The sequence below is a fragment of the Rhinolophus sinicus genome, chromosome 15 (assembly GCF_057876585.1).
Source record: "Rhinolophus sinicus isolate RSI-liver-muscle chromosome 15, RSI-T2T, whole genome shotgun sequence".
Lineage (NCBI taxonomy): Eukaryota > Metazoa > Chordata > Mammalia > Chiroptera > Rhinolophidae > Rhinolophus > Rhinolophus sinicus.
In genome coordinates, this window is record NC_142515.1 from 102,745,970 (window position 1) to 102,761,418 (window position 15,449).

A 15,449-nucleotide genomic window follows, 5' to 3' on the forward strand; every position below is an offset into this window, starting at 1 on the left:
CAGCGCGGGGGAATTCGGAATATCGCGGATGGCGGGAAAGAGCAAAGGCAGGGAAGAAAAAGTCGTACCTGCGGAGGTTGGAGCTTCCAGGAGGGCAGGCGCGCGCTCTCCTGGGCCCTGAAGCTTAGGCGGCAGCCGAACCTCTCGCAGCCACTGTGCCGGCCACCTCCAAGTCCCCCAGCTCGCCGCCCAGGTCCCCGCGCCCCTGCGCTCCGGCTCGCTGCAGCTGACTGGCTGGTGGGAGTCACGTGCAAGGGCAGGGGGCGGGGGTGCGCCGCGGCCACAGCACCTCTGCTGGGCGCCCCGCTCCAGGGCTGTTCAAAAAACTCCCCTAGCAGGCAAAGTCCAGCCGCAGGGATCTCCACGGAAAAAGCCGAAGTGCTACCGCCACAGCGCGGGGCTTCACCCACCGCCCTGACTTAAGTCGATTTGGTTTGCAGTTTTGCCCAGAGTTCCCTTTATTAACGAGCCCGCTCTCTCCCATCTGCTCCCCACGCGCCTGTTGATAGTCCGGGTCCCGCCGCGGCCCTGGACACGGTGGGTGAGGGGCGGAGCTGATAGAGGGGAAGGTGACTTCTTCGTGGGCCCCCCGAACCGGTGTTGGGCACTCGGTCTCCAGGGTGTGCCCGGGAAGTAGTGGGTAATAGGGATCTTCCTGGTCCCGGACTCCGGATAAGTGGAAGAGACACCAAACCTGGGACTGGCTCCCTCACATAGGAGCGCGGAGACGGAAGCCTCCTTTTCTCCTTCCCAGCAGCCCCAGGAGTCGTCAAGGCGCCTGCTCGAGCCCTCGGTTTTATGTATTTATGCAAAATGTGCACCCCTGCCTGGTGACGCTTCCCATCTCTTGCGGTTTCTCCTTTCAGATCCTTCCGTTTTCAATGCAGCCTGCGCGCCGCTGCGCTAATCCCAGGGACGTGGTGGGGGCCTGGGGAGCTCCGCGGTGCAGCGGGGTGTCTCGGCCCAGAGGGCTCTGCCCTAGGCCTCAGCCCCCTCCCTCGAGCGGGGGTGGGGGAAAGTGGCAGGCCCGAGTTGGAGTCGGCGTCAGCGCCTAGAGGCCCCAGCGCCGCGGGGCTGAGAGCCGGAGAGTCCCTCAGACAGGTCTAAAGGTTAATAGAGCAATCACAGGGCCCTATTACCGCGTAAAAATAACCCATCGATTACCGCAGCCTTCAGCCCCAGATAACAGCCGGCCGGTGGCTCTCACGCTTTCGGTTAAACTTTCTTTTCCCCCTAAGGCCGTGTCTCTCTCCCGAGAGCAGGTTTCTCATACCAGATTAGAGGGGTCGGGAGGGGCGCGGGATACCACCCTGCGCGAAACCTGTGCGGCTCCAAAGGAAGGGTAGGGGTGACACCCGCTTCCGCAGTTGGTCATCGATCGTGGATACCCGGTCTGTGCAAAAGCAACTCGGGAGTTGAGGATGAGACTAGGACGCGGGGCTGATTGAAAGGAAACCCCCAAAGGGATTGTGGCCAACTCGTGGGGATTCTTAGGAAAATCCCAGAGGAAGGACTGAGCGCGGCTGCGCGGGGAATTCTTTTCCCTGAGCTAAAGGTGCGGACGTCCAAAGGGGTCCGAGAGCAGGAGAGAAAACTGAGGCTACGGGAAAAGCGGCGGAAGGTCTGAGTGCGGGCTAGACGCACCAACGCAGTCCTCCAGGTCGCTGCCCCCCTAGGTCCCTTCGTGCCCCGGAAGTTGAGGACGGCGGGCTTAGGGTCCCTTCTCCAGCTCCCCCAACTCCTCGCCAGCGCCTCTGCAAAATTTGGCCCTGCAGATCCCAGGCCTGAGAACTTAAGAAGGAGGGGTCCTGGGGATCCCCGAGGCTGGAACTGAGAAAAGGCAATTTCGTGAGGACACTGACCCCAAGCACTTTCAGGCGCAGCGGAGAAGTGTACGCGCCCCTGTGTGCTGTTTGAAAAGGGCCCACATTCCCATTGGGACGAGGGAGAAAGGCTCGAAGTCAAAGGCCTATGTCTGGGGCCCACGAGAGCTTTCTGGAGAGCTGAAATTCTGGGCTTGGACGAGCGGAGAGCTGCCCCAGCCACTCTCTTCTCTCTTCTCGGTGGGGATTTATGGCTACAGCGATACCCAAAATCTCATTGCTTCCTCCCGCGTGCGACCCTCAGAAGGCGAAAAGGGCTGAGCCTGGAAACTGGGCAGTGAATTAGCAACAAGCCAGGGGCTTGGGGCTAAGCATTTGGTGGTGTGGCGATCTGAGCGTCCTCAATAAAGCCAAGGACACAAGCTCCCACGCGGGCTTCTTCCACTAGTGTGGCGTGGGGCACGGAGAGAGATCCCGGGTGCTGAGGTTCGCATTAACTGGGTGCCCTGCGGCGAGCCCCTCCCCTCTCCACTCTTCCCCCCAGCCTCTCGGGACTTCAGTCTCCTTTGTACAGTGATGGAGGCAATACCAGGCCCTTCTCTGTAGCTGTTGTGAGACCGTTGATGGAAGAGCCTGCTTTTTCTCAGCAATTGCTTCTGAAGAAACCCGGATTCATAGGGGGGCTGCTCCTGAGCAGGCACACGACAGAGCTTTACCCACGCTCTCCACCACCCCGTTAGCACTCTCCTGGTGGGCTGAAGCCTGGGAACCTTGAAAGATTCGTTGCTCCTAAGAAGGCGCCTGGGACAGAGAAATTTGTGCCAGTTTCCTGGCTTTTTTCTCTGGGCGCAGCGCCCCGACTTTCTCTCCAAAGGGCTCTGCTCAAGGACAGTGCAGAGGGTGGTTGGCGAGTGGCCTGTTCTTTTGGGGTGTTTCGTTTTCCCTCGCTCCCTCCCTCCCTCCCTCCTTCCTTCGCTGGCCCCCTCCCTCCCTTGGGGAGGCGGGAGCCGCCTCGGCAGCCGTGCGTTGCCAGGAGCGGGGAGCATTTCAAGGCCTCGCTGGCCCGCCGGCTGGAGGAGGTTTATCGGCAGGTTCCCAGGCTTCTCCCTCTTTCAGGAGGCCGCTGGGAGGGGGTGGGGTGCTCTGAGGTTCCGAGTCTTGGCTATTTTTAAGGAGATATTCCTGGGCTGGCCTGGGATGTGGCCCAACCACACTCACGTCCTCTTTCTGCTTTTCTTTCCCATACTCCACAGGGAAAATGTAATACTGTGAAAGTCTTGGACCTCTTTTTACCAAAGCCCCGGGTCTAGTAGAGAGTCGAGTTGCGAGATTTTAGACCACATAAGAATTACTTGGAGGTACTGTAAGCTTTAAACAAAAATCTCTCCAGGACCCAAGCATAGGTTGCGTTTCCTTATTCCATTAAGGCCTCTGGGACTTGAGCCGGTCTGTACCCTAGCAGAGACGCAGCTGTAGGCTGGACATGGTATACAGAGGAATCTGAACTCTAGTTCCCTGGGGAAAAAAAGTTAAACAGTGGATGGAATTCACAGTGACACCAGCGAGGGTATGCCCGCTCGGGGTTCCCGGGATTTCCTGGAGGGATCCAAGGGCTTGTTTTAAACGCCATGTCTTGTGCTACAATCTCAAGTTCTGGCTGATGAGGCCCTGGGGCATCCTGCGGAAATCAGTCTCCGTGCCCACACTACTCGAAAACCAACGACGCCTTAAAAAAAAACACGGGGCCCCAAAAGTCTTATAATCGAGAACAAGAAGCCCCCAGAGTGAAAGCACCAGAGAGGGGACTACAGAAGTCACCCCTGGTTCTGTGTAACGAATTCCTTCCGAGATGTAGTCGATTCTCTGCGGACTTGTGCGCAAAGGCTCCAGGACAGACAAGCAAAGTGACCCGCGCTGAACGTTTGCGGGTTCCTCTGCAGGACCCAACGGCCTTCGAAGCCCCCCGCCCGGCCTTAGGGCCGCCAGCCCGATTCCTCCTCCCTCTGTGACATTCAGTGCTTGCTCATGTGGCCCTCCTTGCCCCCTTCTCAACTCCTTGCGGGCGGAGTATGGAGAGCCAAGGTGCGGAGCCCGGGGCGTCCCCTCTGGTGTTAAAACGGAGAAAGAATTAAGCTGCAAGGCTACATAGACCTTTCCCTCCTTGAGCTCCGGGCCTTGGACAGCGGAAGTTCTCTGTGGAGGTGGGGGTGGGAGGTGGAGAGGGGACCCTCCCTCGCCTCCACGCGCCAGGAGCTGAGCTCTGCACCCCAGGAAGCGATCCTCAGCCTCCTGTGGTCACACTGGAGAGAAGGCAGCAACGCTTTTTAATTGTCTTCATTTAAAAAATACTATTCAGTATTTTAAAGAAAAGCCACGCTCTCGCTCACAGACCTCCGCAAAAGCTTCCTGGTGCTTCCGGCCCTAGGACCAGAGTTTTTGGCACACTCCTTCATATTTTACAGTCATTTCCCGATTACAGAACACTCTCGAATTCCATTTTTTCTCGAGGAAACAACAACATTGTTGCTCTAGAGGGAGGGAGGGAAGGTGTTACCGTTCTCAAACAAATGGGAACTCTTGAGACCCAGAGAAGTTAAGACATGTCCCAGGTGGTACTCTACGCACTAGGTCTCTATCTAGATTCCTGAGTGAGTTTTTTCCATTCTATTTCATATCGAGTTCCTATACTAAAACACTTTGTTAAACCTTCGTTTTGTTTTTCAAATACTTCTAAATTTCCTTTAGTAAGTAGGCTGACATTTAAAATTAAAATCAATTTAAAATAAAACAGTTCGTGTCTCATAATCGAAGAGTTTGTGAGAAGGGGAGGAAAAGTGAAAAGGAGTCTCCACATTTTCATTAAGTTCGGGAAGGATGCCAGAGGCTTTTGAATGGGGAGGGTGCTCCTCAGGTCTTGCCCAGAGCAGCGGAGGCCAGAACTGAAACCCGTCCGGGAGCCCGCAAGTCCCGGTTCTGTCGCCAGCGGGTCAGCGAGCACGGAGCTCCCGGAGCGTTCGCCCCTTTTACCCCTCCAAGCCTGTTTTCCCTCTCCCCCTTCTCAATCCAAGGACCTCGAACAAACAGCAGTAAGCAGGGGCTTCGGGCACCCACTGTCCAGGATTGGAGGAGATCTGATCTGGCTGTCTGTCCCCCTGCTCATCAGGGACCAAGCTGCAACCTCGGGGATCTCTCTTGGGGACGTGGGCCCCAATTCTTTCACTTGTGGTCTTCCCTCTCTCCTCCCATATGGGACTTTTCAAATTGCTGTGCTGGGGCTCCCAGTCCAGAGCAAGGTCACGATAAATGTCCTTGGAATACATAAAATATCAATGTGTTTTATTTGCGGGCTTTATGTTCTCTACAGTTATAAATTCGTTTATCTGTGGTATGTTATACATGCCCCCTCCCCACACACCTCAGAAGGTAAGCTTTCTGAGGTTAGCGACCTCCTGCTGGCATATAGTAGATACTCAATAAATGTTTGTTAAATGATTAAAATTACAAAAGAGCTTGCAAGTAACATCTCTCAGGGTTGCAGGGAGTTGGAGAATGGAACACTCCGCTCAAAGAGGAATGTGTCCCCTGGCACATAGTACTAGATGCCAAGAGTCACCACCATTTCTCATAGTAAAGTGCTGAAGCCCAGGCCAGACAGGGAGCGTGGCCCACTCTGAGTTCCTGGGGAGCGTTTAGCAGCGTGGCTCAGCCCCACGCGGGCTGCCTGCAAATCTCCCGCCCAAATTTTGGCTGCACCTAAGGAAGCCACTGAGCCCTGGGCTCTGGAGTCTGCAGGAAGAAGGGATTTTCAGGCGCATAGTCAAGAGTTTGTAAGTCATGTTCAGCTACGGAACAGGATAGGTGCCCAGGATACAGCAATGGGTGAAGGAGGCGGCGGGGCTCCCCAGAACAAGACAAAGAACGCCAGGTGCGCGGTCTTCCGTGGCATGGACGGCCCAGACCCATAAATCCTGGAAGTGCGAAGAGACTCAGTCAGACACCAAGTCCGAGAAAAAAATGAGGGGGAGGGAACGGAGAGAGACAGAAACAAGAGAAAAGAGAGAAAGTGGGGGAGAGGTACAGGAAGACAGGCAGAGAGGAGGACAGATAAAAGACTGGGGAGGAACTGAGAGTGAGACACGCCTGAGAAAGTCAGAGAGGGACGGGATTCATTCATTCGTTCCCTCATTTATTCTATATTTATTGAACACCTACTTTGTGCCTGGAACTTCCAAGGCGCCAGGATTCAACGTGGAGGAAAAATAGGGAAAAAAATCTGCCATGGGAGCTTATATTCTATAAAAGGAAGAGGGACAATAAATAAGTCAAATATAGAGAGATTTAAATGGTGGCGTGTTGTTGAAAAAAAAAAAAGAGCAGGAATGGACAGGCAGGGAGAGCAGAGAGGGATAGAGACAGGGATAGAGAGAGGAGTCGCGAGACCTGGCGACAGAAATAGAGAATCTAGACCGGGAGGGAGAGGAGAAAGCAAACAAGAGAAATGGAAGTAAAGGGCCGGGGCCGGATCCGAGGAGAGAGCATCAGACAAGGACGAGGTCAGTCTGGAGTCGAGGGCTCTGCAGCCCCGCTCCCGGGAGGGCAGTGATGGCGCCGGGGACACCAGCGGCTGGAGCGTTGCCAATCGCCAGACCTGACGCGCATATCGGGGGACTTGTGGGGCCCCAGAGACATGGTGTTCCCAGCGCCAGCTCGGGTGGTTTCCGCACAAGCCGCCACCTCCTCCACCGGCCCCGGCACCCTTCCCCTAGCCATGGAGCCGAGGTGACCCGGAGTTGGGGAAGACGCCCAGGCAGGCGCCGAGACCTGGCGCGGCCAACCGAGAGACAGGAAAGTGTCAAAGGAAGCGCGAAGCCCTAGTGCGAAAACAGCGTCTCTCTCCCAAAGCCTCGCCCGCCAGGGGTGGGGAAGAGTGAAGGGGGGTGGACGACAGTAGGACGAAGGCTGGGGGCAGGGAGGAGGATGCTGGCCTCTGGAGGCCCTGCGGGCCTTCACGCGGTTGAGCACCCACTCCAGGCAGGCCTGGGCTTTCCTGTAATGGCCAGTAACGTCGCCTCACATGCCACTGCCCCACAGTTGCAGCAGGTGACAGAAGAGAGTGGGCTGCTCTCTCCCTAACACCCCTTGGTGCTTGGAAGTATTTATTAATCATTTGGAAATAACTGGTTTCTTGCAACAGCAGAAGGAGGAAAGGAGAGGTGTGGAGCTTCCAATAGCTAGACTCACCTATTTCTGTCAAATGGGTATGTACTGTGTATTCTAACCGGAGTAAATAAAAGGATTGAAAGATCCCTGGAATTCCATTTCTTTATACCTCTTCAATTTTTCACCACATTCACCATGGATGTGTCTGTTTGACTGAAAGACAAGGGAATGATACCTTTAAAGTTTGCTTTCTTCCATAGCCCCAAGTGCCTTTTCAGCAGAGGTGCTAATGAACAGCAAATTGTCAAAGGGCAAGGAACTACAGGAAGGAAAACCAAGAAGCAAAGGGTCTGAGTGAGATGGAATAATCCACACCTAGATAAAGGGGAGCTGGCAGGATTTCACTTAGGGAGGGGCAGAACTAACCCCAGGAGTCTCGGCTAACCTTATCCTGTCCTCCCTCCCCCATCTCATGCCACCTCATCACAAGGGCTGGGCCTTTTCCTTAGGAGGGGCAGAATCTCCCCCCTCCCCATGAAGTCTCTGGAGAGTCTCAGTTCCAGTCGCTGACACTTAGCCTGAGGGTGGGATGGGGACGTGGTGGAGAGCTCAGAGCAGAGAGTATAAGACAAAGCCTTATCAGTCAAGAGTGATCGATTTCCCAACATTATGTGAGAAATTTGTCTACTCCACTTCAAAAGCCCTGAATTCTCATTCTCTCTCTCTCTCTCTCTCTCTCTCTCTCTCTCTCTCTCTCTCTCTCTCTCTCTCTCTCCACACACACACACACACACACACACACACACACACACCCATCTCCAGTCTTTTAGAGACTCCACATCCTTGGTACATGTTCGACTCCCACCTAAAATACTTCAGAAAAGTGATTTATATACAAAAGAAAGACCTGCATCACTTTTAAAACGATCCAGTTTCCAAGGTTGGTCTTTCCTAATGCTCATCCTTCTGCATGGTCCGCAGGAATGGCCATAGTAGTTTACTCTGCACACAGCTCCAGGGCATATTTCGTACATGTTTTACACACTTGCATTCATCTTTCACAGCGGGCTGCAGGATGGGTGATATCTAAATGAGGGTTATTCTGTTCTCTGGTCCTGAGAGTCCTGGAGCCAGGCTACAGAAGCTCAAGCCTGCTAAATCACTTTCAACAATACTGTCACTCCCCAGGCAACCGGCTGATTGAGGACAGAGAGCTGGAAGACCCAGCTGGCCAGAACCCAGTGAGTCTGGGTTCTGGCCAGCTGGTCCCATGGGTCAAGAGTAAGCCAAGGCCTGACCTTGAAGGAAGGAGTTTGCCCCTGAGAGTAGGATTATATTTCCAAATGGACTAAGGAAAAAAGCATTTGATGAAACATGGCCTCTCCTGGACACGATCTAATTCAATCTTCACAATAGTTCTGCAGGAGAAGTTGTTTTCACCCTGATTCTTACATCAATTTTCATCACACCCAGCTGCAGTTGATGACGTGCACATGGCTACCAGGTAAGTAGATGGTAACTAGAAGAAAGTGTGTGCTGTGACAGAGAAAACCACACTTTGTACCCGTATTTATAGAAATCATAGTCTAGAGGACAGCACAGGGAGCCTGAAAGCCACTGACTGAGCTACAGGATGGCTTTCTTCCTTTTCTGCTTCATAAAAATGTGTTGTGTGTATGACTATTTCTACTCCGTCCCAGAGTTGTTGGTAATATCATTGTTTCTAACTCCAGTGAAATCACTGTGGTAACGGAGGGAAAATGAATGCTAAGGTTCACAGACACCCATTGGTCATTGGCATTAGCTCATCCTCTCCACTTGAATTAAAAAACGAACAATACCAACACTAACGAAAAACCACCATTAACAACAACAAAAGGACAAAAATCCCACAAAATATTGTGTTTCCTGTTAAAAACAAAGCAAACAGTTTGATTTTGTTGATTTCCCTATAACTCTCATTCCCATCCTTGGAGAGCTTGCTAATTAAGCCATGGAAAAACCAAAAGGTGGGAAGGGAAGGAAAGAAGTGAAAAGGATGCAGGAATCCACAACTAGGAGAGCAAGGTGGCATGGCAATTTTTGGGGGTGGGGAGGAATAACCCTGGAGGCCATTACAGATGTGAATTTACCCCTGGAGGCCTTGGGTAAATCAAGGGTAGCACTGTGGGCCAGCGTCTTCCTCTTATGAAATGAAATTGGACACCATGATCTGAGAGTTCTTTCAGCCTCAATGTCCCCTGGACCTGAATTACTTGAATTCCCTTACAAGCGTTGCAATTCACATAGCAAACATTTATTGAATGCTTACTATGTGCCACGCACCATGCGCCAGGCACACTTTGGAGATATAAGGATGAACACAAGTTTCTACCTTCAAACTGTGCAGAGAAGTGAGGAAGAGTTCTGCAAACAGGCATCAGAAGAAAGGGCTGGAACAGATAAGTACATGGAGAGAAACCATGTTAACTCCTAGGGGTAAAGGGTAGATAGAAGGAGGAAGTAAATGAATTCAAGGAACTGTATTATTTTTATGTGTAGGTGTCTTCCTCCCCACTCGGCCCAGATTTTGGCCTCGTTGACTGTTCTTTTTCCGGACCCTGTAGCGAGGACACACACACACACACACACACACACACACACACGCGCGCGGTGACCTGACTTGGGTGACTTGGGGGTAGGAATTGTGCACAGTCTGTGCACTGACAGGCACACCTGGAACCTACAACATGCATGACTTGGCCCATTTCACACATTTGATGCCACACATGTATATCGGTCATGCGTCCTGCAAAGTGCCAGTGTGGCAGACACATTGGCTGGAAGTCAGGAGATATGGGCTCTACTTCCCATCACCACCTGGTTGTGTGACCTCAGGCATGTCCAGCCCCCTACTCTGTCTCTCAGTTACCTCATCTATGCGAAGATCTAAGCTCCCTTACAGCTGTTTAAAAACAAATAAACACATCCTTAAAAGACACCACGACCAAAAGGTGGAATTAAATAAAATATTTGTTCATTGATAGAAAAATGCTGCCTCGGAGCCACGCGGGTCTATCTCGGGCTCACATCGAGTCGGCCCGGCTCCCTTGTGCACATGGGCCTGTCCCGGGTCCCGCTCTCCTGCGGGGGTCGCGGGTTCCCGGGCCCTGCGCGCTCGTCCCCCTCGCACGGTGCCCTGCGCTGCCGCCCGCGCCCGCCCGCGTGATGGATGGCCGCGGAGCCGGCTGCCTGTCAGGCCTTATTGATGAGGTGTGTGCTGACAGCCGCCGCGTAACCCTAGGCGGCAGGAGGCGAGCGCGGGGCGGCGGGCGGGCGCAGACTCAGCGGCGCTCGGGGTCAGCCCCCGGCCGGCAGCCCCCGCCCCTCCGGTGCTACCCCGCCAGGCTCCGCGGAGGGGGTGGCGGGCGCGGAAGCGCATCCCGGGCCTGGCGCCCGTGCTCAAGCCCCGCTTCCTCCCCGCGGTCGCCTGGCTTCCCTCCGGGCTGCGGACTCAGCCTTGTCCGGGAGCCCACACCTCTCCTGCCGAGCCCCCTCTCCCGCTTCACCCTGGCCCCGTCCTCCGCTCTTACCGGGGTGACCCAGAGCTGTGCAGGCGTCCGAGGCCGCGGCGACAGCCCGCGCTTCCCCGGGAGAGCAGTGCCTTTCCCCAGCGACGCGGCCGCGCCCTTGAGGCGGGTCGCCGCCGCCCCAGAAGTATCACAGGCAGCGCAGTTCAGACGGAGAATAGTCGGTTCCTCCGGAATCATTCCCGCCAGGCGCGAGAGGAGAAAAATCAGGGCCGCGGTGAATACTCATTGCAGTTGAGATCATTAGAATTTTTATATAGCGATAAATAAGAGGATAGGTAGATAAATAAAAGTAAATACACCTGAATATAAAGACGGTAAGGTTCCAGCGTGGTATTCGCCCCCCTCCCATTTTTTGTACGGTTGTAATTTTCCCATTGAACCAGTATTCTTTTATAACAGCAAAAACACTCGTTCTGCTTGGAAAGGTACGATCGAGCTTACTTCAACTCGACCTCCCCGCTTGATTTTTCCCAGTGTCACCTTACTCGATCTTCTTTTTTGGCCTCGTTTTTCCTTCCCATTGGCCCTTTCAGAAGGAGAAGAAGAAAGCATGCCCGGCTATTATCTGAGCGCCAGACAGACTGCAGAACAAGGGCAGGTTGCCTTAGCTCCTCTGCCTTTCTAGTGAAAGCCACCATGGCCACCTCTGTTGGTGACAATAATGCAAGGATCATGAACGTAGTACTACCTGCAAAACACTTTCAGTTCATGAGAATTAAAGGACTAAGTCAACCCTGGAGACAACAAGGATCGCTAAGGGGCTCAAGTTTTGGGTTCCTTCCCCCCCACCCCCCAGTCGAAAGTGAGTCCTGAGAGATAAAGGGCCCTAATTCCACGTTTGATGTGACCTAAGAACTGGAAAACAGGTAGTCTTCTCCCTGGGGCACAGTAGAGAGAGTGGCAGGCGGGATCCTTGGTTGGTGTGGCCCAAGACACTCCTTGTAGAATGCAGCTTAGGTCAGGAGGCTCAGGGTCCAGGCAGCCGCTCAGGGTGGTGAAAGCTCATTGATCTGGGATTCAGGAGTCTTGGGTTCTAATCTTCAAACTGCCATCACAGGCAAATCACTTAACTTTTCTGAGCTTTAGTTTCCTGTCTGTAAGATGAAGAGACTGGATCCCTCCGCACATCAACGTTTTGTGACGTTAAGGCTCCCCAAATAGATGTCACCAAATCGTGCCCGTCTATGTCTCAGATGGTTCTGGACCAAGGGGTACATTCCCGGTCCCAGGCAGTGGAAGCCCAAGAACATCAGGCCTCTATGTCTGAACTCAATCTTAGCCACAGGGTGTTCAGTGAAGAACCCAAAATGTTAGGCCTGTCCGACTGTGTACGATAAAAGACTTAGACTGCAGATGAAAATTTCAATCCATTTCCTAGGCAAACGTTGATTGATAACAGCTAAGTAACCCTGGGAACTTACAATATGCCAGGCATGATGCCAAGTATGTTGCATGGATTGAGTATCTCATTTAGCTACACAATTACTGTGTCTCTCATTTTACAGATGAAGAAACTGAGGCACGAAGCTATTACATAACTTGTCTGGCTTAATAGGTGGCAGATCCAAGATTTAAAGGCAAGTAGTTTGAATCCAGAACCCAAAGGCTGCCACTATGAGCAAGGCATTGGTACTGGGAGGGATATACAAGGGGAAAAGCAGTGGCTTTCTTCTCACATACCCTCCTTTTAAAAAATTCGTTTTGTCTTTTCAACTTCCATTTCCAGAATCAATCCCTCTGCTTCCACAGCCTTTAGAACATTGTTGTTCAGTATAATCTCCACATGTCTGCCTATCTGCATACCGCTCTCTCCCAAATTTCAATCTTCTTAAGGGCACAAACCTTGTGTGTGCTATCTCTGTATTTTCCATACTTTCTAACATGTAATAGATGTTTTTAAAAGTTTGTTGAATTGAATTCAGAAAATTGGCGTTTCCAACTTGTCCTTACAGTGTAAATGTCTGTCCTTTATGACTGAACATGCAGTGTCAGGGATGTGGCAGAAACTCACGTGCTATGGTCCCTTCCACTGTGTGCAAACATGGAGAAGCTCACGTGCGGAAGATGCCACGTGGTGCCGCACCAGCTCCTTATCCTGGGTGTCCCTGTGGGTGGGGTGACCATGGCCCCAGGTACCTTTGGCCAACTTACCAGTCACAGGACAACCTCTCTGACACCAACACTGGTGTGGAGCACTGGAGTTGCAAGGAACCTGAAAGTCTGGTCCAATCCACTCATTTAATAGATGAAGCAATTAGGACCTGGAAAAGGCTACAGACTTATCCAGGGTCACACAGCTATTCAATGTCAGGGCCAGGAGTAGGTGCCCTGGGACACTGGTGGCTATACCTTGTCTCCCATTTCAACATGCTGCTATAGGAACCGATATCTCCTGTCTATAAATCTGAATCTCAAGGCCGAGCTTCCCTCACCCTGATGTAATTATACCGGGGGAGAGAATTAGTGATAAGGCAGCACTGAGCTCTGGGGTAGTCTGGGAACCTGGTTACGGCTGCTGCTGCCCCAGCCCTCTGCAGGAAGGTGGAAATAGAAACCCTGGCTCAGCCCTGGGGTGGGGGTGGGGTGGGGGCATGAGGATGCAGTAAAGAGTTTCAAGGAGCCATAAACATTCAAAACTACAGTCATTCTATGCCCCTTTTAGACTGAGGATTAACCATCCAAAAGGGACACTCAGTAAATACTACATTCTAGATTGAATGTCTATCTTTCAAATATCCCGTGGACTGATAAATATTACTGCCTTCAAAATAAAGAAAATAAGGCAGCAAAGTGTGGGGTCTCTCATTGTTTCATAGGGGGATCCTATGATCCCCTTTATGCCCGCTGTCCTGTGTAATTATTAATACACACATTCGCTCATAGTTTCACATAAATTAAATGGTTGCTCTCTGTCACTTGAACTCTCTGAGATTTGGTTTCCTCATCTACCAAGTAAAAAGCTTTGAGTAAATATCTGTCAAGTTCTCTTTTTACTGAAAAATGCTTCGGTGTTATGAATGTGGGGCTCCAGGAGGAATTTCTTTTGTCTGGGCAGCTGAGAGCGTAGTCATTTATGGATTTGTGACTGCTCATTGACATTGAACTTTGGGCCTCAGGTTCACCACGGGCAAACTGGGACTGATTTAAAAAAATAATAAAATAAACTCGTTCTTCTGAATAACATATGAGAATTCATTAGAACTCATCTCCCAAATAAACAAGTCAACTGTTCATTTTATTCATTTTTGGCATATGTTACAAATATTATAGTCCCTATTGGCACCCTATCAGTCCTGCCATCTCTCTACCAGTTTATATTTAACGTAGAGCTATGTGACGGAAACGGGATTTGGGGATTTGGTTCTTAATTGGAGACATCAATTCACTGCCTAGGTTTTTTTTTTTTTCTTTTTCTGCCTGTGACGTTTGCCAACCCCATGCTCATGATAAAGAAATGTTGTTGAGTACAAGGTTGTGGCAAGGCCACCTCTGCAGTGTGCTTCTTGTTGTGACTACCCCAGCAGTCAGGAGTCTCCCCTTTCCTCCTATTCCCATGCACACATTGCCTTCACCCCACTGACTTTGCGAGGTTCAAGTGTGTGTGTGTGCACGTGCGTGCTTTATTTTATCACTTTGTTAAGCTTAAAAATTCCTTGATGCCTGGAATGGTATTTAATACTTTTGCATATTCCTCACAGGGCTCCCTGCACACAGTAGGTGCTCAATACATACTTAAAAGAATGAATTAACGATTGGATACCTCTGGAGGCTAAATATGGAATTCTAAGAACTGTGCCTATGTGTGAAATGCAAGTAATTTTCCTAAATTTCTTTTTTGCATATCTCAGAAGACCTCAGGAATAGCCACATTGTAAACGTATGGCTTTGTAAACTACTTTATTTTCACTGTTTTGATCTCACATATGTGGGGGCTCTTAAACTGCTATTTGCCTCACTTTATAACTTGCACCTTGGAGAGGCTGGATGATAAATGCGAGATGAATAATTCCTTATTGCTACTTATCTGCCAAATCTATAAACTAGTGTCAGCATTTACTCAGTTAGGTTTAAAGCTATGCCTGGTATACTTATTAACCTGCTTAAAATAAGCCATAAAAATGGGCTTGGTAGGCAGTTGTTTCAACTAATTTTTAAAAATGACATTGGTCATTTCCCACTAACTCATGGGGTGACCTTTGGAAAATCACTTAACCTTCCTGAGCCTCACCTGAAAAATGTGAAAGGGTGGGGCGGGGCTAGATCAGCTTTAACAGGCTTGCAGCGCTGTCATTCCTTGATCGCATGATTTTTGTACGAATAAATATAGGATCCTGATAATACCTATTAGAGCAATGACAAATTAGTTGGTATAGACTATCTCACGAGTTCTTGGCACATCTCTGGATGGTGAGAGGAGGCAGCATGTGGTAGTCAGAACAGAGAATTTTGAGTTTTACTCTGTTACTTACTAGTGGTGTGACCTTTGGCAATACAACATGCCTCAGTCTCAGTTTCCTCATCTATAAAATGGACTTAATACTCTAATAATACTTATACTGATTACCCCAGAGAGCAATCAAATGTGAGGATCAAATGTGATATATGTGGAGAAGCACTTTGAGAAAAGTTATTCATTGTCCCCAATTTACAGATGAGGGCATTGATCGAAGTACTCTGGTTTATCAGTTTGTGGCAGGACCAAGGGTAGGCTTGTTTGACTTCTCTCATTCTAGCTTGATTATATGTGGAAATTATTTAAAAACTATATAAATATCAAGCACTTGGGATGTTTCTCTGGGGTCTATGGGCGTTCATGAAAAACCTGTGCCTGATGAGACATTTCTGGGCATTCTAAATAGCACAGTGATAAGAAAATTAGTTAATATCTTACTGG

General features: G+C 50.8%; 1 protein-coding gene across 4 annotated transcripts in view; it reads right to left on the reverse strand.

Annotated features, from left to right (window-relative positions):
* GATA4 (GATA binding protein 4) overlaps nucleotides 1-15,449 on the reverse strand; it is a 75,490-nt gene that overhangs the window by 49,937 nt on the left and 10,104 nt on the right. For 3 of the 4 annotated variants that reach the window (XM_019733258.3, XM_019733255.3, XM_019733259.3), the window contains exon 1: nucleotides 69-209. The exons of the other annotated variant lie outside the window; for it this stretch is intronic. The gene's annotated coding sequence lies outside the window, so the exon portion shown is untranslated. Of the gene's footprint in view, nucleotides 1-68; nucleotides 210-15,449 lie in introns of those variants that run through there. 4 annotated transcript variants of the gene reach the window in all.